The following is a 26,775-nucleotide window of genomic DNA, read 5'->3' as shown; positions in this document are numbered from 1 at the left end:
ACTCAGTTAATCCACGGATGGCATCAGCCAGTTCACCGGAGTTATCATTTGCAGATGTGAGAGCAGCCCTCTGCAGCCTCAGGCCCTGTCTGTGGTAATGTTCTATATGTGCCTGCACCGCCATGACAGCCTGAAACATACACCTGCTGTTACCAGCTATGTTGCCTCTGCCAGGGGCATGATGTCCAGTGGCCCTACCATGAGCACCCTGGGACATCTGCTATGTGGTGCCCTGCTGGACATCTGGCTATGCCTGCTGTGACCAGACACAGTAGGCATGGTTATCACACTTTCCTGTGCACTGCCACTGAACGTCAGCTGTCCCTCCACTATGGTCACTGGTGATGGGGTGTCTATAGGCACTGAAACTGTGTGTGGGGTTGGGGTAGCCAAAAGGGGGATGTCAAATGTTGGTGCAATGTCAGCCCCTGACAACCCCACCTGTGCCTCAACAATACTATCATATTATTTGGTGTCTGGATGGACACCAACATCAGATTGCATGCAGGAGGGACCCTGACCCACCTCTTCACCTGTGGGGGAAAACAATAAATGCAATTTAAAACCTGTACAGCATTACCTAACAGTACACACACATACACACACGCACACACACACACACACACACACACACACACACACACACACACACACACACACACACACACACTCACACACCTCTGTAATATCTACCTGCCCATGGCTTTACAGACAGTCCCACTTATATGTTCATGTGGTACCCCATCCTGCATCACACTTGTTAACATACACACATTGATACCACTCATTAGCATATCAGTCCTTTTAAATGCCTACACAAGCGGTCACAACACAAGGCCTGTTGCTGCCTTACCTGCCTGACCTGTGTGTAGTGATTTTACATGGCCTCACTGCTGTCATTCGGTATGCACCCTCTGTATGTCCAAAAATCATGAGCATGGCCCCTATATGTGTGGGCTGATATGTTCTATCCATAATATCATGCACTGGTTGTATCATGTGTATGTAATGCTCAGTACATGCCAGATATGCTGCTCCTTCAGCCTACCATGTGACAACTGTAATAATTGGATACACTCCCTGGTGTTGACTAGTACTTCCCCAATGCATCTGTAGTGCTGCATACATGGGTTGTAGGTGACCTCTCTGCTGAATGTAATATTAAGGGTGTACCTGGTGTCTACCTTCCCTCTGGATGCCTGTTCCATGCTACAGACCATATTATACTATCAGCTTTCCTGTGATTACACACATGACAAGTATTCCCGGTGTGTAATTTGTCAGTCCATGTACATGCACTGCATGATCCCAGAGGGAGGTACTGCTGTATGAACACCCAACAATCACATATGTGCATAGATGGCCAGCGACACAAACATGCACACATGCACACAAGCATACTACATACATCAACCTCCCTACACTTCACCAGAGTGACCCTATAGACAAACTGACTACCCACCAGGATGCACACACACATACAGGTGAGGTTGCATAACGAAAGTACACACAGTCCTCCTATTATCCCTCTGTCAACATGCATAACATATGGTACCTGACAGCATGCAGTGCAGCTATAGTCAATCCATGCTGGCCACAGTATACATGTGTGTGATGCATGTGCTGTGTCACTAGGTGAAGCCCCTTCCCCGGGATACCACTATGCCCATAAACATGGTATTTCTGTGCACCTGTTCTGCACCCTGCCATGTACTGTGCACCACACCTCACAGGTGTGTGGCCCACTGCTGAATGTTTACTATTGTGTTGGTTATGTCAGCTTTAATGCTCACAGCCCCTAAGTTTTCCAGCAGCACATACCTGGTATGATATGTGGACAGATATCATTTGTGAATGCCTGATGTCTGATGCACAGCTCTCAACATCAGCAGACCATGTATGACCAATCCAATACTCTTACACTGACAACCATCAGAGCATACCATGGCTATGGGGGGTGTACACATCTTTATTGATTTTATGCACCCATCCTTGATCTGCCATGGGACTACATCACCACATATCTTAACAGTACATGAGCCAGGTATGTGACATATGTCCTGTAGTTTCACATGCAGTGTCTACGGATTGTGTTAGGTGTGCAACTGCTGACCACGATGCATACAAACCTTGTGGGCATATGTATGCACACCCTTATCATGACGGTTTATTGCACCTCTTGTTGTGTACTACAGCAGTCACAACTCCTGGAAGGGGTATACCAGTGTATACCAAACTGCATTTGCCAGTGCATGTTAATTCTGCCCTACACATGTCACCCTATTCTGCATGATTGCAAGGTCTACTCATATGCACATCACATGGTGTTCTCAAACTGCCATCACTATTGCTGTGGGGGTAGGGTTATGACTGCCACAGGTCCTGAACCTGACTATGTGCAGACAGAGCCATTGCTAGCATCCTTAGGATCCCTGCTGCAGTGCACTGGTGTGTCATGCTGACACGCTGCCCTCCTTCAGCCTTTACGCAGACACGACAAGTAAGCTCTACACATGTGTGTCACTTTGCAGTGTCCCATACACTGAACACCACATGTTACAGCCTAGTTCCAGCTGATAATGTGGACTACTGTAATGCTTTATGCCATAGTGTATCTCTGCAGCAGTTGCCACTGTCAGGTATATATATACACTGGTGTTGCACTGTATATGGGTGTTGTTCTGAACATGTCCCTACTGTAGGCCATGTCTCCCACCATTATTTACTCCCTGTGGACACATTCCGCAATGACAGGATGTTAGTTATCATGCAGGTGTCTGACATACCCTTCCGATACCCCATCATGGTCACCCCTGTGACGCTGTGCATTTCACAGCAACAACACATGCATATGTACAGCATGCATTCAGGGTAGGTGTGTTAGATGTGTGCATGGAATATACCATTGCCATTACATGCCCAGTGTGTTTGCAAGGATCTACATAAACCATACTCACCAGCTACAGGCTGCTGCCTTGGTAGTATCCCGGAGGGACCTACATAAGATGGTGAGAGATGCATTGTCAGTGGCCACACCTGTGGCAGTGGTACAGGGTGTGTGTAGTATTAAAGTACATCAATGGTACATTTCCACAATACTATCACATCTGGGCATCTGTTTTTCACTACTATGCAGCAGCACAATATATTTATGACATGTCAGATATGCATGATCTACCTGTACCGATGTGGATGTATATGCAACAGTGGTCTACTGATGTGTCCTGTGTCCTTACCTGCAAGCTCCTCAGCCGGTATGTGGGTGCCACCCACCTCCACAAAGGTGTCCGGCGGTTGGTGGCTGGCTGGACGGGCAGGTGCCATGAGGCTGGCCAGGAGCTGCTCCACATGTATCGGGGGGGGTGGATGGCATGCCACCCCATGGTGAGGTGATCCCCCTGGACTGCAGCAGCACACGGACAGGCATTGCGAAGCAGGTCAGTACAATGATGCTGGAACTGCTCATAACTGCGGTTGTGCAGTCCGACATCATTGAACCTGTGGACTAGGTCATTCTACAGGGCAGTCCACTCCTGCTGATCATGGGCGACCCTGCCAAACAGCACAGGGTAGTGCTGGATTAAGTATGTTATCAGCACTTCATTTTCAGCTGCTGCATAAGTTAGCAAACGAGCATGGGACATCTTGGGTGAAAGAAATGAAGATGGAAACAGGTCTGAGCAACTCATGCAGCAAGGTTACCACAGTTCTTAATATACATCTCTGTCACCCCCCCCACCATATCAGCTACAACAAACTGTGCACAGAACTCATTAGGTATGGCTACAGCTTACCTACCAGTGGGACAGATATTGTATTGTACCACACCTTCTGCTATGTGATTGTAGCCATCTTCCCTGTGTGGACACTATCATTGCTGGCCTGTTACAGACTATTCATCTGCATGCAATTGCCAGGGCCACTATGGTTCCATATATGCCTGTGGTATGGGTGCTTTGTGATTGCAGCACATCTGACATTCTGTGTTATTGGGGATATCTATGCATGCTGTTGGACATGTTTTGGTATTATGTAGACTATTACTACCAAAATATGTTCTGTAACAGTGACACAATACCATGTATATGTACTATTGCCCAGCAGAATCATCTCTCCTAACCCATCTGCCCATGTTACCTGGACACATCACATGTGAGTCCCACCCTGGGGCCTCCTCATGTACTTGTCCAGCAATACCTTCAGGTGGAACCAACCCAGGGGATGTTGCCCCCCCAGGGGCACACACAGACATGCTCCTATCCCCTGAGGTCAGGTTCGAGGTCTGTTCCATGACAGGCTGCACAGACATATGTGGGATGTGCTACATCACTCTGAGGCACCCAGTACACATTCACAGTGCCGACAGGCTCCTCATGCTCAGTCTCCAGGTCAGGCACCTTCAGGACATGGACTGCTGCTGTGAGTAGCAGTGAGTGGGATGCTTGTTCCCATTGTCTCTGTATTGGGGCCCATGGGGCATCCACATCACAGACCACACACACCATCCAGGGTGTTCACCCAGCACATGTGTCACATACCACCCCTGTAGACTGTCCTCTATATCTACCAACCCTGACCACCTCCACAACTATACCTGCCATACATCCCCATATTCCCATTCCATACTTCACAGATGAGGACAATGTGGTCCCAACAAGGGGTTAACATGTGACGCACCTGTCCATGTTGCACTCACTTCCAGCTGTAGATATCTGGGTGTATTGCTATGTGTGCTGTTGCCTCACAAATAGCATGCATCACTGTAGTAGTAATATAGGGGACATGTGTTTACATACATATATGTTTGTGTGTGTGTTTGTATATATGTAGACATGTGCATATAGGTATATATCTATATATGTGTAGATATATGTGATGTATATATGTGCGCATATCTATTTCTACACATGGGTATATGTACATTTGTGGACATACATGTATATATATATATATATATATATATATATATATATATATATATATATATATATATGTTCATATATTATATATGTGTACATATGTGGGGTACATTCAGACATCAGGTCCACAATCTCACAACACCTTCCTGCACAGCTGCACTTTTCTGCCTTGCTACAGCACAGACAGGTGCCACATATGGACACAGCCTGACATTAGGGGGGTATATATAGGACCTGATTGCAGGTAACCCTATTACACACCTATGGCATTCCTGCATGCTACATTACAGATTAACCAGAGTATCCTGCAATGGGTTGGCTGTGGGTCCCACGTGTCCATCATAATGGCATTACTTCTACCACCAGCTACTGGCCACGTAGTATACATGCTTCCCATTACACAACACACACTATGATAGTTTACATCTTGTCAATCAGTGCTGATCTGCACAGTTGATGACTATGGCCCACTACCCACAGGGACAGACACTATTGTCCAAAGCAGTTGTTCAGTTGAACATCATTACAACAACAACTGATGGCACATATAAATCAATCCACATCATCTATCCCATTATTATGGACCAGGTACTACATTCAATTACATGCATATACACTTCACATAACTGTTGTGGGAATGATGTCTGTTCTGGATAGTTTTCTGGATGTTATTATAGTTATTTTTTCCTTTGGCTTTTGCTTTGCCTTTGCCTTCGGCTTGTTTTTTTTTTCTTTCTCTCTCTCTGTCTCTCTCTCCAGTAAATGGATTGAGCTGCTTTGAATAGATTGCAGCATGGTTATGTAGGTGATGCACATGATCAGGTGATAGCCTCTGCACCAATCAGTGTCCTCCACTTGCTAATTGCATGCAGCTTGCTTTGTAGTACTTCCAATTACCACTGTCATGGCAACCACATACTATAAATCCCTACATCATGTGGGTGTGGTCCCTTTACCTTTCCTGTGTGATGGACATCCTTCCTGTGTGTGAGCATCAGTGTTACAGACAGCAGGTAGCAATACCTCCTAAAGGAGAACCTGCACAATAGGGACAGCTACATATTTGTAAGAGGTTCTAGAATTACAGACAGAGAGTGAGTAGAGTTGTTGTATGCATTGTATAGTAATGGTGTTACAGGGTTTGTGTGTACATACTAGTTTACCTTGGAATGCAGTCTGTCTGCATAGCTCTCAACTGTAGACCTATTCTCTTGATGGCCAGAGGTGTGCCTATTATATTTTGTCTGTCCACCACACAGGTCTTGTGTCAGATATTTCACTGGCAGTGTGTGTGTTGAGTGCTACATCCATTTCTGTTTCTAACTTCAAATTCCTGACTAAGCATATGTTGCACATTATCTTGTAACAGTGACATACTTAGTGTATGACAGCAGTTTTCCACATATGGGCCTGTGTTCCAGCCTCTGTCCTCCACCTCTATACCAGGCTTTGCACATATGACATGCTGTCAGGGGTTGTTCTGTAGTCAGCTGTGAGTATGCATGCTGCCATTCCTGCCATCAGTCCACTGCTGTTGTGTCTCCCACACATTTGGTGGGGCTGGGGCCATATATGTGTGGGCTCCACCTACACAATACATGTGTGCTGTTATGCACTCCAGAGGCCAGTGTATGTAACAGTGGTATATGGCCCTGTATTATTGAGTCTGGGGGGAGGGGATGCACTATAACTAACCTAGGCTGTTACAACATGTGGGGGTATCAGGGGTGAGCTGCTTTAAGGTATCTGGATGTACATTACCATACAATCCACCTTGGGTAAATGCAGGCCTAATGCCACCTGCCATACAGACTGTTCTGTTTGTCAGTGTGCTTGTGATGGTGTCAGTTATGCCTTGTTATGTAACAGTTGCATCCCATTGTGTCAACTGAGGTCTTTACCCTCTAGGGATTTTCAAGATAGAGATAGAGGCTGCTGAACTATACATCTGCATTGCTTACTGTTGATTCTTTGGTATCCTGTGGCATAGTCTGTCTTTACTATTATACTACTTGAAGGCCATGGCCTGGATAGCAACATTTGTAAACCTTTCCAGACTACTGTATTAGTATAACTGTTTCACAGTTGCATTACTCAGTTTATATGGATGTCCGTATCTAAGCAGTTATATAACATAGCATATGCAACTGTAATAGTACACAAATAAAGCTTTCCCAGTTATGCAAACCTGTGTGTGGTGTTATATCATTTGACCTCTCTGTGGATATATGTTGCAGGCAATGATTGTCATTTGTATGGGTGGCTCATACAGTGTCCATTTGGTAAGGTGGTAACTGCAATAGCACAAGCAAAAACAAACTAAAAATCCATGAAAACAGGTAGAGGGAAGCAAGGCAGCAAACACCAACAGATGAAAGTCAATCTTCTTTAATACAGATAAAATACAATCCTAGGGATTTTGATTGCTACCACATTGTACATATGTTACTGATACCAGCCTGACATCATACAGATGGGATGGAGTACTGTTAACATCTTGTGCCCATGTCGTGTCAGGTCCTGGGTATGGGATCTGCAACAGTTGGTAGTGTACTGCAGGGCAGACATGTTTGGCTGTGGGGGGATACCTATTTGTACAAGACGTATGTTGTTTGGGACCTTTCAACTCCAGTAACAGTGCATGTGGACATATATGTTTATGTTATGTTCCCATTGTTCTCTACAGATGTCTGTCTGTATATACCTATATAGATATATATTTTTGCTTGCATATATTTAACTTGCTGTATATATATTGACATATAGATATATCTATAGATGTATGCATTTGTATGCATATATGTTTATATATATATATATATATATATGTGTGTGTGTGTGTGTGTGTGTGTGTGTGTGTGTGTGTGTGTGTGTGTGTATTTATATATTACATCTATCTCTACATATATATATATGTTATATCTATTTAGATATAAATACACACACACACACACACACACACACACACACACACACACACACACACACACACACACACACACACACACACACACATATCTACATGTTGAAATACATTCCCTGTACTGTTGGATGAATGGGCTGGATGATATGTTTGTGAAAATATCAGAGTTATGTATATTTGACATGGCTTAGTGGTAAAGCACTTTAGATGTGGTGTGCAGGGTCTTGAGTTTTTGCAGAGGCTGTTTATTTTGTTGTTGGGCAGAACAAGGGCTGTTGGATACAGAGAGATTGAGACACCTTTAAGCAGTTTGCACGGAGGTAAGCACTGCTAACTTCCAGTTACAGTTTTTTACACTCAGTTAGCTTTTAAATTGCTTAACCTGTGTAGGCATTGCTTACCCCCATGCAAACAGGCTTAAACCCACTTACTGGTGCTTAAAAGTCCTTACTCCCACTTACCCCTGTGATAATTTCTTTAAAAGAAAAGAAAAAAGGGTTGATATGAAAGTGGTGAAAAAGGAGCACAAAGAGTGAAAGACAGTAGGGAAAATAGCTAGGGATGTGCAGGAAGGGTGTAGGATAGGTCCATAGCTGCCCATTTTTTCTACAGCAACAGCTGTATATATACACTGAAATTGGAGGTAGATCTGAACACTTAAACCTCTGGGAGAGGGGTGAGGACAACAATAATAAGTTGTGATGTCAGTTTGACTGGATTATATGTGTCCAGTGGACATGTGTGCAAAATGGACAGCTATGTATGGGGCAAGATTTTTTTTTGGGAACAGATTGCCCTTATTTTCAGGAGACAGTGGGATGTTGGGGAGGGATAGTAGGTAATTTAGCGAGGTAGGTTGGGTAGGTTAATAGACAAGACAAACAAGACACATACAGGGGTGGTATATGACACATGTGGGGGGGTAAACCCCTTGATGGAGAGGGGTGTTGGGAAATCGGAAACCCATGAGCACCCTAATGGAAACAGTGGGACTGAGATCCCCACCCATGGGCAGTCACCACTGCACCTTCGCAGCCCTGAAGGTGGCTGTGTTGGAGGCTGAGTCACAGAGCCAGGCCAACCCTCTAGTTGTGACACATGGCCCTTGATCTGACATAGCAAATCTACGACCTCCATGCGGAGCTCGCTATGAACCGTGACCCAGACCTGGCGATGGGTGACAGGTTCCTGTCTGTGCCCACTCCCAGGGGGGGTGAGCCCCATCCCCTGAGGTGATTCCACCCAAAGGTGGTGCAGGACCAATGGACGAGGAGGTCTGGGTTGGGTCCCAGACATGCTGGTGACCAGTGCCATGGTCAGCCGAGATGGAACAGGTGGGTCCGCTTGGACCGGCCTTCTCAAACGTACTATAGTGTTTAGATTTTATCATCATATGTGGGTTAGTAATAGTCAACACATTCCAGGGTTAGGTATAACAGCATGCATAGATATTCCCATTAACCCAGACACCAGATATGGAACATGCACAGCAAACAGAACACCTGCATATATGGGACCACAGTGGTAATAACAACAGCATGCAGGTACATTGATGGCACCATGCCACCAATGTTAGAATGATTCAATATAGCACATGCATGGAACCAAATATTAATTATTTATCAACCAATAGGACATAATCAGAACATTAGAGTCATTACATACCGGTTGAAGTGGGTATGTAGTTTATTATTGAAGATATGGTGGGGGGGGGAGAAAGATGTCAATTAACAACTAGTATGTTCTTGTAGTCCACATTACTTTCCTTGTCAGTGCTGTTATCTGTACCTTACATGTTTTACTACACTACCCTATAGCCTTAGTTTGGACAGTGATATGGCTGTTGTCATCATTATACATGACCTGGTTTTACCTGCAGTATACATCTCTTACCTGGTATACCTGTGGAGGAAATGTTTGTTAACACTAACTAACTGTTCTTACACATACTCACAGATTCCGGGTTGATGTTGTGCACATAGCTATCCAACTCTTTCTGCACAGACTCTGGCCATGTCTTGACCACATGCAGGTGTACCGGGACATATCTAGACTATTGCCCTCTTCAACATTTAGTGAATTGACACACACTTATACATGCTTTCCTGCAGTTATATTATGTAGCACAGTGTGTGTGACAGTGATACTTTATTATTCAGAGAAAATGCAACACTCACTATTCCCTACAATACCAGAGTAAGCAGTACCAGTACAGGGTATGAAGGTTTTTATTTCTCTGCACAGTGTTCCTATCCAGCATACCTGTGAAAGCAATGTTTGTTAGCATTACCTGAATGTTGCTATACTAAGTTCCAGATTACACATTAGTATTATGCACATGCATCTCACTCTGTGTCTGTACACACTCTGGTCACAGCTTGAAAACATGGGGGTGTAGATAGGACATACTTGACTCATTACTCTCCTAACAGTTTCGGGAGTTGCTACAGTGACAGGTTTGTTCACATAGATGTTTGACAATCACTTGTATTCCCTGTTTGCTGGCTAAACATCTGGGATCATCCCACAGACTTCCCAGGGGGACAGAGTGACAGGCAGCAGATATGGCCCCATATACTGGACATTCTGGTCTTATCTGTACAGTTATGGGGTATGATTCTATATGCAGCCTACTTCCACTCCCAGGATTCAGATCATGGCTGTATCTGCTACAACTTAAAAACTGTCCATCAGAGTTGTGTGTGCTGTATAGATATCGTATATCTCCTATCTACTTTCTGTCTTATAATTCTCCTGTACTTTTGCATTCTGACCTTGTATTACAACACTCTTATACAGATTTCCTAGACAGTTATATATTGTAGGACAGTATGGGTGACAATGATGAGTAATAGGGTATATTTTTGTATTTCTGGGCACAGTTTTGGTATCTGACAGACCTGTGGGAGAAATGTTTGTTAGCACTACCTGAATGTTGCCACACACAGTACCAGATTCCACATTACTATTATGAACATACATCTCACTCTGTTACTGTACACTCTGGCCACAGCTTGACAACATGGGGCTGTAAATGGGACATACGTGGCTTTTTACTCTCATAAGGTTTTGGGGAGTTGCTAGTGTGCCAGCTTTGTTCTCATAGATGTGTGTCAATCAGTTGTATTTCCTGATTGCTGCCTATATGTCTGGGATCATCCCACTGATTTCCCTGGGGGACAGGTTGAAAGGCAACAAATGTGGGCCACTTTACTGTACATTCTCGACATATCTGTACAGTTATGGGGTATGATTCTGTATGCAGACTACTCCCACTGCCAGGATTCAAACCATGGCTGTGTGTGCTAAAAATACAACAGTTCACTTGTCAGTTGTATGTGCTTTTCAGTTTTTGTTGTCTAGCTTTTCCCTGTTTTCTGTCTGTGTGTCTCTCAGTTGTACTAAATGGTCTCTGGGGATTACACCAGTCATATACAGGAATTCCTAGACATTCTATTAATGGTACACAGTGTGGGTAACAGTGCTTAATACAACAGTACTATTATGTGATTGCAAATCTACATTGCCATATGATACCAGAGTATACACATGCAGTCCAGCAGTTAGACCTTTATTATCAGGCTATTACGCATTTATTTACATACAAACTATATGAGACTCTTCCTGCCATATTCCCCTGTGTATGCAGTACTTGCCTTAAACAATACAGGTTTTATACAGGCAATTAATTTACTAATACTTTTAGATTTATTTCCTATGACAGTAAATGCATGAGTATTACTGACCTGCCTCGCATCGCAACCTCTCCAGGTGACTTCCATGGGCCTCCTGGTTCACAGCCCACTCAATTGCAACTGTGGAGGACATAAGAGAAAATTTAGCCATAGCTATTCATGATATACATGAGCTGGCAATTATTACACACATAGTGGGGTGATACTTACACACAGCTGGGACATCCCCTGCCATTCTAGCCTCTTGGATCCACTGATCCAAGAGGTCCCCCTTACGCTGCTTCAGGTCAGCATAGTGATGCCTGACCTGCTCACCAGTTTGGGGTATGCCAGTGGTACTGGTGAGGTCATGGGCGAGCTGGTCCCAGGATTCTGTCTTATATTGGGAACCCTGATACTGGCCCTGCAGCAGTCTCTGCTCATGGTCTTTGACAAGGAGTCCTGCCATGACTCTGGACTTCAGGATGCACCCCATCTCCCCTTCCTGACATGGTGCCTGCAAGGGGAAGCTACAACCAGTTATGAGATATATTCCCACTTGTTGGGTTTAAGTAGGGCCGATTTTCCGCACTTTTCCGTGACTGGCCAGTTTTGAAAAGGCTAAGCTATGGGCAAACCTGCTTACCTAAGGTTGGGATTGTTTAAAAGGTGTATTTGGCAAAGGCATGCCCATTCACGCATGTCTTTCGGAGGCCACTCGACCGTGGGGAGGGCATGCAGAATTTTGTGTGGAGTCTGCATGTCCTCCCCTCAGTCGAGTGGCCTCCGAAAGACATGCGTGAATGGATGTGCCTTCACTGAAGTTTGGGTGTTGGGCTGGCAACTCGGCACCATAAAAAAAAAATCGACTGCCAATCATTAGCGGACCGGAGTTCCACTGTGGCGACCCCTAACCAGGAAAAGATGAAAAGACAAACAACAACAACAACCACTGAGGCACAATGAGTTAGCTGCCCTACACATTGCTTACACCTTCTAAGCTGGCCTGTGCAATGCTTAGCGGTGCTTACATTAGACTTTGCATTATATTTTCTTTTTGGCATTGATTTCTTCTTCATTACATCTTATATAACTGCCTGGTATCCATGATTAATGTGTACGTTCACTCTTTGTGGTCCTTGTGTTTTATTGGGGACTTCAACACTCTAATGCAATTACACCTCACTTCTGGGCTTACTGCTGTACTCCAGTTCACATATTTATGTTATTTAGTGGGTTATGGAACATATGACTGTATACTGATTCCTTTCACAGGTTCAGTTTGATTTCACTATAGCAAGGACTTGTTTGGTGATACCTCATTCTTCTGTACTGCTGTGATGGCTTGGTGGTTAACTACTGTGAGTATAGAGTATTGGGTTCAAGACCTGCAAGGCTGTTTATCTTGTTGTGGGCAGAACAAGGGCCATTAGATACAGAGTGATTAAGGCACTTTTGAGCAGTTTTAAGCGGATTTGTGCGGGTTTGCATGAGGGTAAGCAATGTTAACCTCAAATTAAATATGCTTACAGAGAGTTAGCTTCAAAATTGCTTAACCTGTGTGCGCATTGCTTACCCCCATGCAAATGGGCTTAAACTCACTTACTAGTGCTTAAATATGCTTACTACTGCTTATTGGTGCTTAAACTTGCTTACTAGTGCTTTATTCATTATGACACCGACACCTCACCTGTGCATTTAATGCAGTACTCCAGTTAACAAACATATGTTATTTAGTGGGTTATGCAGCAAAAATATTGGTCATAACGTGCTTTGCCATGGAAAATGGAATGTGCTGCAGTGGGACTCGAACCGGGAATACCTGCTCGCAAGGCGAATGCTCTCCCACTACACTATTGCTATGCTCCTTCATTTGCATATATCTTCCTTGTTATCTCCTTTAACCATTTAAGCTGCATTAACAATAGCTAAGTTACGGGCACACCTGCGCACCTACGGTTAGCTTTAATCAGATTTTAAAATAAAATAGAAAAAGGGTTTGTTCATTTAATTGTATTTGCTATTGCTGTTGTGCACATGGGGGTATGTTGCTGGGGATATGCGGACACCTATGAGCGGTCTCGCTCATTTCTTAGGCCTTTCTGCTGTACTCCATTGCAGGGGCATATATATTCTGAGAGCTCTGCTCTAAGACACACCCCCTGCACTGTTACACGCTCTGTGTAGAATTAGGAGCTCAGGCAGTGCACCTCATTAATATGCATGGCGTGCTGCCGTCCTGCTCCTAAATGGCCGCTTCCATGCAGGACTAAGCTAGTACTGCATGGAAGATTAATAAATCTGGGGGATTGAGGCACACAGCACATAAGATAGGTAGACCATGGTTCAAGTCCTGCATTATTTTTATAATAATAAACAATACTAAGCATGTTTTACAAAAAAAATATATTTTGGCCTTTGCCTGTCTTGCTTGCACATTGCTCACCGGTGCACAAACACTGCTTACTGCTGCAGGAAAAAATAAACATTATTACTTTAAAAAATAAACATTGCTACTTGTTTCACCTTCCTTTCTGCAAACACACTAAGCTGCTTTTCATGGTTATCAGCAATCTGGAGAGAAGTAATTGAAAAAATACACCTGCTGCCTAGCTTTCCCTGTGGCACCATGTGAAAATTCATGTCCACAGCTGAGGTCATCCAGGATTCTGATCCAGCACACTCCAGTTTTTATTAATGCAGATCCACTGTAATTTGTATAAAAATTAACAATATAAAATAATTATTCATAAAAATAAGTATGTATAGCAGGTGGATTGACCATACATGTGCTATCATATATATTATATTTGTAACTGTGGGTGTCAGTACAATTTTGGTTCTGTAATTAAACATTTATTTTCTGACCTGGGATGGACTTAATACTTTACTAGCAGTTATTTCCACAACATGCAAAACACAAGTATAGCTGTAGAACAGAAAAATGTATTGTGAGGTCTGACACAGAACTCAGAAACGTACCCTAAAAGTAATACAAATAGATGCATTTCCAGGATATTGTCACACATTACTCAGGCATCACACATGAGAATGCATAAACCAGAACCTTATCAGGTCACAGACATATATGGTTAAATGAAGTGAAGCACCACTCACTCTTTAATATGTATACATAACTAATGACCATGTTTATAAAACACTTCTGTGGCAATGGTCAGTGAAAAAAACACCTATGTAGAAATATATGTATGCTCTATTTTACATAGGTTTGAATTCTACAGTGTACAAATTACTTTTATCACTGTATAAGGCCCCACAAATATATGCGTGAAGTCATAAAATTGATCACCCTAACTTCAGGTCTTAACAGTCAAGTTATTTAAAATAGTGTATTGGACAAACTTTTGTCAGGTCTAATGGCACACATGCCATAAATTAATGCCAGCTGTCACATTATCCTTCCTCTTAAATTAACTGCCTTCCTCTTTGTTTTGTAATGTTGCTTCCTGCTTAACATCATACAAATGCAGTTGGTATGATTGTGTGGGTTTGAGCACTGGCCATAAAATGCGATATCATGAATTGGCAGGGAAATACTGTAACTGTTGTTGAATGGTCTGTGCAGACATGGTAGGAGATAGGAAGGAAGGTGCTCAATTCAGGGCTCAAAGATGGGGTGCAGAGGAGTCAAGAATATTCATTGCACTCCTCATAAAGTGCAACAACCATAGGCAACTGCAGGGGGACTATACTGAGTGTCAGTATAAGGATGAGGCTTGGAACACTTTGGCCAAGTATGTCTCCAGTGTGACTGACATTCCATGCACTGCAGAGCAATGCAGGCATCATTACAGTGACCTGAAATGTGCCAAGAAGGCACAACTCAACCAGTGGCTAGATGAGTGTAGGACTTCTGACATCCCACAGATGTGTAAGGATACAGATAAAGCAACTTTAACTGATATATAAAGCTGGAGATAGCCAAGACTGGTATACATAATGCTTTTGTCTTTTTCTCTTTCTTTATTTTTCTTAGCTGCTCAGGAGATTTCAGCGAACAGGGAAGTGCATGTTGAATGCATGTAAAGACTCATAGAGGCAAGGGGCACATATGCAGTACAAATTAACATGATTTTATAGAAAATATTGCTCTACCATAATTACTGTTAACTTAAGCATGCAGACTGTAACTGTAAAAGCAAGCATGCATGCTTTGTTCTGTAGCTCAATGTAATTGTAGCAGGCAAGTGTAATGGTGTATTCATGTTTTTGGGGTTCAGATCCCACAAGTAACAAATAATTTCTAATAAAAAATTATATATTAACTTCATCAAAATTGGCATAAATGCCATGTTGTTAACTTAATCTGCATTATCTGTAAATCCATATATGCAATAGATGCATATTGCAATAATTACTTGGTACTATTCTCAGTACTATTTTTGATTTTGAAAAACTATAGCTAACATAAAAGTAAAATTATATTTTATTGTACTACATTATAGTATGTGACATACAGTGGTTCTAATTATCTGTTTTTTTATCTTACCCCACCCCTTATCTCTCTTTTTTTATTTTTTGTATGTGTGATCACATTGTTCTGATGTCATAATTTTCTACCAACAAACAAAATGATTTTCAGCACAGGGAGGTTGGTCAACTGCTGCAGCTCAGCCTGCCAACCCTCCACTGGCTGCTGCAGCAACACCCAGCACATCTAGGATGCAGCCTGGCTGTACAGCCTATGAAGCCCCTGCACTCTCTGGTGCTCAACATCAGGTAGCACTGCCCCAGCAGCTGGTGCATCGGTACCCTCCGGGAGTATTGGTGGAGGTGGGGATTACATCACTCACCAGGAGCAGCAAGGCATGGTGCATGAGGTCATAGAAATTAGCATTGATGCACACCTCAGCCATCTAGAGAAGTTGCTTATGGCAATCCATAAAAATCCAAAATGTCAAGTAAGCCAACAGGAAGCTGAGGATGGGGACAGTGATGACAGTTCTGAGGGTGAGAACTATATTCTAACTGTCCCATGCTTGACAGGCTTGTGACTCTGATTTTCCTCCCTATCCCCAATCATGGTATCCTCTAACCTTTTGTGTCCCTCACCATCCCTGTGTCTATCTTGTTTATCTTGCTTGTCTGCACCTGATTCCTCACCTACCATGCCTACCTGACCCTGACATGCCTACGTCACTTTTTCAGCATTCCTCTCTTTTTTGAAATCCAAAGAAATGAGCACCTGTCCCAGAACAAAAAATGTTGTCCTATGCATATCTCTCCACTTCTCATATGTGTCTTCTTGACACACTTGATTTGGTCCAATTGGCTATACAACATGATTGCATTGTTGTCACCCCTGTCTCTGGAGGTGACAGTCCAAAATCCATCCAATTTTATATACATGTTCATATTACACTGTAGTAGAAGTGGATAACTATGGTTCCTTACTAATTCCCTCCTGCAGATTGCTATATTTCTTCCCCTTTGTTCTTCTCCCTGCTTGCCCTTCATTCCACCTCTTTCCTATCTATCCCATTTTCACACCTTTAATCTGGTCAAAAATAGAATCACACACTACACAGATGTCAGAAATGTCCCCTAATAAATTCTTTGATTTTTTTTCCTCTGCATTTGAACGGAGTTTGGCATCACTCATCAGTGCTGAGGGATGGCGAATGACTCTTCACGTCCTATAGCAAAAACATGTGTATTTGCTATCATCTGCACTAGTCCAGTTATCTCCTTGCAATGCTGCTTTAACTCACTCCACTATATGAAAACAAAATTAAAGCAGAGTAAAAGTAGCACTTTGAAACATTTACTCTAACAGTTTTTAACACTGCTAAATATAACAAAATGCAAATTCCTATGTGGAGTGTTAACATAAATTAGTTGACTGATCTTTTTTTGTTACAGTGGCTCCAAGGGTTTGATTCCAGTGGCATCTGTCATTATTTTTTAGTGTGATGATATATGTTTATTACATATTTCATCACAGACATATTAAACATTTCAAAAGTTATGATTTGTCATGGAGGTATATTGATTACAGCATGCAAATGAGTATTTGGAGTGATCTCCATCCCCGCTGCTATCACATATTTAGCTAACCTTGTTCTGCTTGTCATAAGCCTGTTGTCCCTCTCCTAAGCTTTCTCTAACCCAGTGTCACTCATTTCATGCTACATAACATGTAATGGTAATAATGACAACAGACAATAAACATAACCATTAATGAGCCATTAAAACAAACACTGCTACTGTAGGTGTAAGTACATCACTCCTTGTATTCACCACATCCATCCAAATACTCTGTATGTGAGTGAATGAATTAGGTTGATAGATGGTATCCACAGATTGACTTGACTGTGATGATGCATAATACTAACATGTTACCTTAATGCAATAGTTTATCATTGCTCATGTACTGTGGAATTTTGTAAAATCATCTTTAAGATTCTGTTAGTGACATGTCCAGGTGATGATTGATGAAATCTTCATCTAATGTCATGTGCAAACTGTCCTTACTGTGACAAAGCATAGAGCACACACTTTTCAGGATATCTGGCAATGCACAAATAGTTATCATATCTGCTGAGTCAGGAATAATCATTTCAAAACATGCAGCACCCATTGTCATTTCTAACAAGCTGCACACACTGTTAAACTGTGTTTTGAAGTGAGGCTTGCAAAACAGCTATAGATGTAGTCATTAATGATAAAAATTGTGGAAGAAACATGCTCCACTGTAGTCATTGCTTGTCACATTTGTTGGAATTATCATATTTACTTGTGTAATGCCATTCTGACACCATTTGTAAACACTTGAAAGAGTTGGATTCAAACCCTGTGTTATATCATATATGGGATTTGAATATGAACTCACTGTTCTTACACCTTCTGCCACAGGAAAAGCTAGACAGCAGGTGCATTTTTTACAGTCAGTACTGTCCAGAGTGCTGACAGCCATGCAGCGCTGCTTAGCGAGTTTGCACAAAGGAAGGCCACCCAGTAAAAATATTGCTGTTTTCCCATTTGAGAAAAATATGCTCGTCACTTAACTCTATCTGTCAGCTATTTCAGCCATAGCATATGTGCATAACTAATACTAACGTTCTAGTCGTATTCATTAAATGTGAATCTCACATGCACAAACCCATTGTTCATGCAATCCAGTTTCTTGGCAGTGCGCTATGGACAGAGTATAAGGCTTGTCTTGCTATGCTTATTGTCCAGTTATTCTTCATCCCATCAAAGGCCATTTAAAAACACAACCAATGGGAAGGGACTTCTAATTGACTGAACACATATTTACTCATACTCATGCATGCCCTGGCCCAATGCACTTGACAATGAGATATGTCACTAATAGGTCTAATGTCAACTACACTACATAAATAAATAGCACAACTGCACTGCTACATTAGTTAAACTTTACACTTACACTGACAACAGACATTGATATTGTCTTATACATGTCTTACTGTAGACACCAATTCATCACCAGTTCATCACAATATCACAATATAAACATGCATACATCAACACTTGTATCCATGTTGTTCACAAAATGTGTGTGTGTGTGTGCATGTGTGTGTGTGTGTGTGTGCGTGTGTGTGTGTGTGTGTGTGTGTGTGTGTGTGTGTGTGTGTGTGTGTGTGTGTGTGTGTGTGTGTGTGTGTGTGAGAGAGACACTGAATGCATGTAATGTACACAGCATATTGAGAAACAGGTGTATGGACGTCTCAGTTCTGCAGAATGCATTCAAATGATCATAGGATCATAGGAAGTTACTAGGCTAATGGCCCTAGGGCCCTACCCTTATTTACATGATCAGCACCTATTGTCACTGTCCAAGAGAGACACAGGTGGAATGCCTATTGTGAATTTAGGGTTACCCATCCAATTGTCCAAATTGCATTTAAAAAGGTCCAATGAGGTACTCGGTTTGACATGAAGTGGGAGTCTGTTCCAAAGGTATGGTAACATCTGGGAGACAAATCTGTCCCTCCAGCAGGTTCTATTAATGTCACACACCATCATAAGGTCTTTAGAGTGAGTAACCCATGTACCATTTGATGTACAGAGATGCAGCATTTCCAATAAAGCAGGGTCAGAGACTGCCTTGTATGCAAGGCAGAGATTGCCTCTGAGTAGTCTGTATGAAACAGAATAAAGTGACAGTGATTTCAGACTATCCACATAGGACAGATGCTGAAGACCTTGTATCTTCCTTGTGAGGAACCTTTGTGGTTTCTTCAATTGCTGCAGGTGCTTGAAAAGGTACATACCAAAAGGGGCGTTGTACTTAATTATTAGTCTGATAAGGGAAGAGTGCAGGGAGGTTATAATTTCTTTTTTTCTGGAAGCAATGTCCTTACTTATGAGATGGGTAACATAGCATGCCTTTCTTACCACTGTGGAGATGTGGTGGTCAATGGTAAGGTTACTGTCAACCTGTGTACCCAGATCTCTCACAACTGAGTGCGTACTTAAGGTGTTGCTATTGATATGGTAGCACAAACATCACCCTTACTGAAAGGGATGATAATACATGTTTTTACATTGAGTTTGTCACCAATTGTTTATTTGTGTAAGACCCTCTTGTAGGATGTTGACATCATTTGGAGATTCTATGACAATTCCTAGTTTGCAGTCATCAGCAAACTTTGTCAGCCACAGACCTTTAGTTTTTGGTTGTACTTCAGAGAAACAGATTCCAAACAGTAGAGGTCCCAGGACTGATCCCAGTTGAACACCACTGGTTACAGGTCTGCTGTTGCAGGTGGATTCCGCTAATTTGACTATATGAGTTATCAGTGAGTCAGCTAGAAACTCATCTAACCATATAAGGGTTGATACCTATTTTTTTTTAATTTCTCCAAATCTTTTTGGTTTCTAATTCCATGATGGGAATGGACCCCACTCCTAAGTCAGAGTACGATTAAAGTTCATGAAATTAGTATCGTTTCAGTGTTTGATGTCAGCCAAAAGTGTTTTTCACAGCACCCAATATATCAGATGGGATTGTAGATTCTTTTTTATAAGGGCTGTTGCTCCTACTACAATTGAAACTGTCTGGGTATCTTTCTTCCACATTGCTCTCATTTCTGCCTGCAAATCTTGATATTTTATGACTTCATGTCTCTTTGTATGCAAGACACTGTAGTCACTGGCTGTAGTGATTTCAATGATCAATGCTACCTTTGTCTTCTTTTCATGGACCACTATATCTGGATTTCTTACATCTATGTTTTGAATTGTTGATAATGGATGATCCCATGAGATGTAGACTTCATCATTTTCTGTGATGCTTTGTGGTTCATGTTTCCAGTGTTTTTCAGCAACTTCAATACTATAATGTTTGCACAATCTCCAGCGCAACAGTCTTGCCACATTATTAGCAACAGTCTTGTCACATTATTTGATATCTAGCTGGGTGAGTTTGTCAATGATGCCTGAGAGAGGGATAGTGTCAAATGCTTTGCCTAAGTCTAGGTAGGCTGTATGCACAGATTTAGCCTCATCCAGGGCTTTGGTGACTGTCTCAATGAAGTCCACCAAATTCAACAGGTATGATCTCCCTTTAATAAATCCAAATTGAGTAGGGTCAAATGTTTGGAGATAATCTTTGTTGATAAGGTCCATGATGATTTGCTCCATGGCCTTGAAGATAAGACTAGTAAAGCTAATAGGTCTATAGTTCCCAGGGTCAGTTGAAGCATCACCTTTGTGCAAGGGAATAACGGTAGCCATTTTCCATTTAGCTGAGATGAAGCCAGTGCTTAGACTATGATTGAAAAGAGTACGTAGTGGTGTTGCTAATTCTTGTTGGAGCCCATGTGGGATGCAGTCTGGGATGTCATCAAGTCCCATAGATGCTGTATTTTTGCCCTTAGAGAGGAAGTGTATTACCTACTCTTTAGAGATACAAGATAGGGGACAGGTGGTAGGGATGCCATGGGGTACATGTGGTGGAGACAGGGGAGTGAAGTTTTCTCAGAACCTGTCGGCCAATAGGTTAGCTATGTCCACAGGCTCAGTATATGTGACATCATTATCTACCTGTTCGGGACAAATCCGGGCCTTTTGTTTTAGGTTACGGATGTAAATAAAGAATGCCTTACAGTTATCTTTAGTTGAGGAAGCTAATTTAGATTCATAGTTTGCTTTGGAGGACTTCACAAGAAGTCTTATTAACTTGTTTAAGCTGAGGAGAGAGCATTTCCAGTTTAGGAATTGCTCCCTCTTACTCTTTGATAGCAATTTCTTCCTCTTATTTTAAAGTGTGTTAATGGCAGTTGTCTACCAAGCAGGTTTCCTCTTTCTTGAGGAGCAAATCAAACAAAATCAGGCCATTGACCCCAAACAACAAAACTAAAATAAAAAATACAGAAACCGTAACCAGTCACAATAAGTTTATTGCTCAAATAAGAACAACTAAGCACTTTCGCCAAGGTTAAAAACCATAGGCTTCCTCAGAGTTGTTCCTACAAATAATCTCTACACTTTAAATACTGTTACAAGAAACCCATCAACCAATAAGAAACTGGTATCGACAGTCACCAACATTTAAACACACACTAACCAATTTTTTTTTAAACTTAAAACTTAAAAACAATTGATGTACAAAATATTAAGAAACAACATATCAAAAAGTATTTCATAAAGTATATTTACATATCCATTCAATTATTTAAATTAATAATCCACTCCCTTGGTTTTGTGTATTTTCACATTTTATATATATATACATTATGTACAATGACCAATAAAATATTGTAATTTTATATGTAATATACCCCCCACATGTTTGTTAAAAATTGACCTTTTAAGACACATTATTATGTTTAATTTACAAAAATGGCTTTATAAAATCATTTAAGCCTGGAGGGATTGTAGCGTTAGTCCACAATTGCCACATAGACTCTCGAGATTCCAACACTGATTCCCAGTCACCCCCACGTAAATTTTCCACCACTCTATCAATGATGAAAAATATAAATTTATTAAAATTTACACACCTCCCAGAATAGATGTAAAGGGCATTGTGAAGGTCTTTGTTCTTTATCGCCCTCACATGTTCACTAATCCTGTCCCTTAATCATCGGGAAGTCTTCCCTATATAAAAACCTGGGCAGGAAAGGCAAGTTGCCACATATACTACCCTCTTGGTGTTACAATTACACCTCCCTGGACATTTCACAAAAACACTATAACCACTAATGATAACATATGCCCCATTATTAATATATTTGCAATTTTTGCAACATCCACATTTGTTCATGTTGGAATTATATCTATCATGGTCAATTTGTCTCTCCAAGACGTTTTTTATGTTTTTTTCCCTGCTATGAACTATTTGGGGTTTCACACCTACCTGGGAGGTAGTTTCGGGTTCCAAGAATAAATTCCAACTTCTGTTTACAATCCTAATTATTTCCCGCATCCATTCCCCATACTCCAGAACCATAATGTTGGATATGACACTTTCCCTTTTTCTAACCTGAAAATCGTCCCCCAATAATAAAATTGGTGCAAAACTTATTTTTCTTTTATTTACCACTTCCTTTTTTGTTTTGGTCAATAATTTAAGGGGATAATTCCTATCCAAAAACATCCCTATCAAGTTATACATTTCATTCCTGAAAACCTCATCTGCGCTAGTCAACCTCGACACCCTGACCATCTGACCTTTAACCACGCTACCTTTCTGAAACATTGGGTGATTACTAGTAAAGTGCAATAAGGTTTTAGAATAGGATTCTTTCCTATAAATTGCACTTTCCAAGACTCCATCTTCCAAAGATAATCTGATGTCCAAATAATTAATACTTTTTGTATCCCATTTGTAGGTGAACTTCAGGAAGTCAGTTGTACCATTAAGGTGTTCAACAAAATTACATGCTTCCTTCTTGTCTCCCTTCCACAAAATGAGTATGTCATCCAGAAATCTATTGTAGGATAGAATTTGGTTACAATATTGTGAATTGAATATACACTGTTTTTCCCAATCATATAAAACAAGGTCGGCAAAGATGGGGCCACATTTGACTCCCATCACCACTCCTGCAACCTTTTGAAACAATTCCCCTTCAAACATGAGAAAATTTTTCTTTAATACCAAATCCATGAATTCTACCACAACCTCAGCAGTTCCTACATCCATATCAGAGAGATCTAAAATACTGTTTCTGAACATATCCATACCTATACTATGTGGGATAACCGAAAACAAGTTGATTACATCAATTGTCAAAAAGCTAAATGGCCACATATCAATATTTAAAAACTTAGACATTCATTGTAGGCAATGCCAGGAGTCCCTCACGATGTACTGCACCTCCCACAATCAATCTACCCACCTTATTATCTATCCAAGTGGCTAGGAGTTCAGTCTTAGACCCTTTAGCTGCCACTATAGGTCTGAAAGGGGGGTTGATAATAGATTTGTTTGTCTTTGGTATCCCAAAGATGTTCGGTATAACTGGTTGTGGGAATTCTTTGTCTTTCCCCCCAATTCTACCTTGGAGTACTTCCTGTTCCAGAACGATGTCAATCCAAACATAGGCCCTATTAACCTCATTTCTAGATACCCTCTGATACGTGGATTCATCGTTCAAAATGTGTTCGATTTGGGTGATATAATCTATATATCTCATAATAACAGCCCCTCCACCCTTGTCAGGGGTCATAATTCTCAAATTCCTATTCCCCACAAGTCCATATAATATTTTATTCTCTTCTTTGGATAAATTATAGCAAAACTCGTTTCTCTGTTTTGCTAAATGTCTAATTTCTTTTTCACAATATTTCTCAAATAGACATATTTCAGGATTACCTGGGGGAATAAACACACTCTTATGACTGAGTGCTTGTCCCATCTGACCCCTAACCCTATCTTGAAAATACATTTTGAGGTTTAGCTTTCTTGTAAATAACCTCAAGTTTAAAAGGGTCTTTGCCACATCAAAATTAGTACTTGGAACAAAAGACATGCCTTTCTTTAAAAGGTTGAAATATTCGTCGGTTATACTTAACTCAGAGTAGTTGTAGATGGTAAATCCATCTTCTTCAATTACTTCACAAACCAAATCTTGGTTATTGTCCAAGTCTTCCTTAAGACCCAAAATGACCCCAAACAAATCACCCGACTCCATATTGCCTACCATTAATTCTTGAGGAGCTTGTTTTTGTTCTATCAGGTATGAACATGTCAATGCAGTTATATAGGTGTTTGTATAAAACATTGGTGTAGAACTCAGCATAGTTTCCAGCTCCATCTGAGTGGGAAGGTGCAGTGAAGCTATTTATACCATCCTGTAAGAGGTTATAATCTGCTTTGGAGAAGTTGTATAGTTTAGCTGCTGCTAGGGAGTCAGGTGTGATAATTACTTCAAATGAGAGTAATTTATGGTCAGATCTCACCAGGAAAGACCTCACAATGGGGGTGCTACAGTGGTCACTAGATCCAGGATGTTGGCACCCCTTGTGGGGGTTTCAACCAGCTGGTCCAGGACATTGGAGTTAAAGAAGTTGAGGAACCTTTGTGCAAGTGAGTTTGAGCTGGAGTAATTTACCCAGTCAATGGATGGGTAGTTAAAGTCACACAAAATGATGGTGTTCGGATGTATCTTGATAGACTCAAGTAGATCCAAATAGGCACAATGGGTGTTGTGATTCATGTAGGAGGTCTTGTAGCTGGCAATGACTTGAATAGGTGTCCTACCAACAGTTAATTGCACCTGAAGCATCTCCAGGGAATCACACTGTTTAACCAAACTGGAGGTGTATTTATCATTAATGAATATTGATAAACCACCTCCTTTAGTTTTCATGTCTTCAGCTTGTGATTTAAACGTGTGAAAGGAGGTGTAACCTGGTATGGCTGGGGTGCTCTCCATAGTCTTGAACCAGACCTCCGTGAATGCACAAATGTCAGCGTCTTTCAATGTGATGACTGATTCCAGTGAGTGCAATTTCATGTTAAGACTCCTAGCATTTAGGAAGCTGTCTTTTAAAGTATATCTGCACATCACAAGCAAAACCGAAAACTCAAAGTCCACACTTTGTACACCAGTGTCATAATAGTATATGTTACCTGCAGCATATACTGATGATGTTGCTTCCTATAAAGACCACTATGACAAGGAAAAATCAGACTTCAGTGTTGGTGCAAATATTAATTATTGTGTTCTGAAGATGGGAAAAAATCATTAGATAATGGCTCATTTAGCACAACAGCCATATTTTGTGTGTCTCAGTATATGTGTGTGTGTGTGTGTGTGTGTGTGTGTGTGTGTGTGTGTGTGTGTGTGTGTGTGTGTGTGTGTGTGTGTGTGTGTGTGTGTGTGTGTGTGTGTGTGTGTGTGTGTGTGTGTGTGTGTGTGTGTGTGTGTGTGTGTGTGTGTAGTCAGAAGAATGTGAGTCCATGTCCTACTACCATCCTGCCTTCGCCCAGAATGATACCACAGTATAAGGACAAAATGATTGACTTCAACAATTGGCTAAGCTTCTGGTGTCATTCAAAGGGGATCCAGTATTTGTCTGCTTGGGAAGACATGATCGACAAACCACAATGCTTTGCCAGAGATGGTCTGCACCTGTCACCCCTGGGATTCAGGTTACTGGCTAAAGCTCTTCCCACCCCTATAAAGCCTTTTTTAGGCAAGGTTCAAAGGATAAAACCACCACTGTAACAGATACAAGCATGCAAAATCTGAAGGTAATGCTACTCAATGCTAGAAGTCTAAACATCAAAATGCACTCTCTCGAGGCACTCCTAAAAATGGAGAACATTGATATCTGTGCAGTAACTGAGACCTGGTTCAAGGCTCCAGAGAGCACCCCTGCCATACCAGGCTACAATTCTTACCACACTTTTCGGCCACAAAACCAAGACCAAAACACTAAAAGTGGAGGAGTGTCCATATTCACAAAGGATATTCACACCTCCAGGCTAGTTGCCCAACACAATGCATCTGAAATTCTCCAGGTGCAACTAACACTAGGTAAATCCAAATTGTAGCTTGTTACAGATCCCCCACCATGCCCCAATAATCTCAATACACCTTTCTAAACATACTGGAAAATATTAAGATACAACCAGACACCCTAATACTGGGTAATTTCAACTACCCTGCCATTAACTGGGAAAACTACTCAGGTACCAACTCCTTTTCCCAACGGTTCTTGGAATTCATAAATTCCAACACCCTGGATCAACTAATCCATTGCCCCACCAGGGGCTCCAATATCCTACACCTGGTCATTACCAACATGGGAGATAGAT

This window comes from Protopterus annectens, chromosome 2.part0 (genome assembly GCF_019279795.1).
Source record: "Protopterus annectens isolate FY-2018-M chromosome 2.part0, PAN1.0, whole genome shotgun sequence".
NCBI lineage: Eukaryota > Metazoa > Chordata > Ceratodontiformes > Protopteridae > Protopterus > Protopterus annectens.
This window is presented reverse-complemented; position numbering follows the sequence as displayed.